The sequence below is a fragment of the Phalaenopsis equestris genome, unplaced genomic scaffold (assembly GCF_001263595.1).
Source record: "Phalaenopsis equestris unplaced genomic scaffold, ASM126359v1 Scaffold232914, whole genome shotgun sequence".
Classification (NCBI taxonomy): Eukaryota; Viridiplantae; Streptophyta; class Magnoliopsida; order Asparagales; family Orchidaceae; genus Phalaenopsis; species Phalaenopsis equestris.
The window spans coordinates 75,810-78,257 of record NW_018250873.1 but is presented as its reverse complement, the minus strand read 5'-3'; positions in this window follow the sequence as shown (position 1 = coordinate 78,257).

Below are 2,448 nucleotides of genomic sequence, written 5' to 3'. Positions count from 1 at the left end.
TCATGCCCCAGAAAATAGTTTTGTATTACAGAAATTCCCTCATCCTTAATGGCGTTCCAACACGCCTTATAAAACTCAGTTGTGAAATCATCTGGTCCAGATGCTTTATTGTCATTTATAATTTTTAACGCTTCCCATATTTCACCCTCTGTCGATATATCAATGAAAATTATTTCACTGTTGTAATGTACCTGATCTTTTAACATGTCAAGATCAATATTTGTGCTTGACCACAGCTACTAAACAAGATTTCAAAGTATGCAACACCACAACTGCTCATGTCCTCCTGCGTAGTGAACCAACCATTATCCTCATTTTTAATTCTCAGTTTTGTGCTTATTATTCTTCTATTTTTTATGCATGCATGCCAATAATGTGAATTTCTGTCTCCCTAAAGAAAATGAAATTTTCTTGTTTTCTATTTAAGAAGTCCTGTCATTTTAACGTCAATTTCAGATTGCAGTGCGCCTCCTCAAACTCTCCCCACATGCTCACTTACCTCATCTAGCAGTTCTAGCCAAGTTACCTTATCCTCCACTTCAGTCGCCTTTTTATTCACATCCTCACATTACTACAAATTCCATTGCTTTAGTGCATTAGATAGTTTTTTGTGCAATTGCCATAACACATGCCATGCATTACCCACTTCTTTTTTCAACCAATTTCTTTTAAAAAAGTTGATGAAGTCACCATGATTTATCCAAGTATTTAGAAATCTAAAATTAATTTGTTTAGGTTTCCCCATGATGAAAATACTCAACAAAAGTGGTTGATCAGAACCAATACTGGGCAAATGAAAAATGTTAGTTAGATGAAAATTTAACAACCAACATTGATTAGCCAAAATTCTATCCAACCTTTCAAAAGTCATTCCCCTTTTCCATATAAATATTGACCCAACTAATCCAAGATCAAAAAGCTTTGCATCCTGGATGGCCTTATTAAACCCCAGCATTAGACTGGGCTCCATCAAATTTCCTCCTCTTTTCTCAACATTACATATGATCATATTAAAATCTCCACCCATAATCCAGTTCTTGCTTATAAGTTCCCTAAGTAGGATTATTTTGTTCCATAACTCCATTCTTATTTTTTGAGAAGTGCTTGCATACACAACAGTAGCCCGTCCTTTTAACGTATCCAGATCAAACTTAACATGCAAGCACTATGTATCATCTTCCATGAGATGAAGATTCTGCTCTTTCCTCCAAAAAAAGCAACATTTTATTTTTTACATTTGAGGCAAAATTAAATCCAGTAAATTTCTTCACTATTTTATTCTTGTTAGAACCAACTAAAGGTTTCATAATTGCAAATACCACAATTTATGGACCCTCACTAAGTGTTTCAGCCAATTAAAGGAATAAAGGTTCAATATTCCCCTGATATTCAAAATCAATAAATTAATCATAATTCGAGAATATACCTCTCCTAGTGGTTCTAGAAGTGGCATATTTGTTATCACCATCTGACAGTGATTGAAGTTCTGCTTGAATAAGATTGCTACCTTTCAAGCATTTCAATTACTGTTTGCCTCTTTTCTTTCCTTCTTGATTTCTGAAAGATTCATTCCTCCTCAATAGCATTTCTCGTCTCCTTCAACTTCTCCAAAACATTTGTGCCCCCCACATTGGTATCGTTAACCCCTATGTAAAACGCCTCTTCAAGTAAAATACAACGATATCGTTTCTACCGTAAAGATCCTGCCACACAAAAAAATATTTTGTATTGGATCCCGCTCCACCATCGCAACCTCCACACCCACATCACTCTTCTCCGCCTCCTCACAGCCCACAACCTCCCCATCCACCTCAGTCTCCATTAGCAAAATTTTCTTTCCTTTCTCAACGCATACACTATTCTCCAAGCCAACATTGTCAAACTGATGTACATTGAGTTCCGCATTCTCCACAAGATGACTGAACATATGACAGTTATTGCAGTAACGAGGATTTAACTCTACCACAACTTTCTGCCAATGCCCGTTATGCGCCGAAACAATCCATATTTCTTCAGGCACCGCACTTATGGTGTCTCTCTCAACCAAAACTCTCGCTACAGAGGGTCTCGTTAAGATTGTAAGTCGAAACATCTAGCTTCATCGGTCGGGCAAAGATAGCACCTTCGGAGAAACGGATTTCATGATTAAACAGGTGTATTTTTAAACCCGAGAATCTAAACCAAATCGATATAATTGGTGGTTCAGTTTGCGGATCAAAGTCCACTGACCATTTAAAAATTTCATATTCCTGTTCTCGATTTGCATATACTTCTTAGCAAAAATTTTAGATTAGTCTTCTTCTTGATTCAACTGTATAAAAACATTCTACCATTTAGTAAACTGACCTTCCATTCCCCTGAAAGTTTAAGATTCACAAAAGCTGCCCAAATTACCTCTATTCTCGGATACCCGTAAAAACATTTACCAACTAAAGAAAACTTACAAGA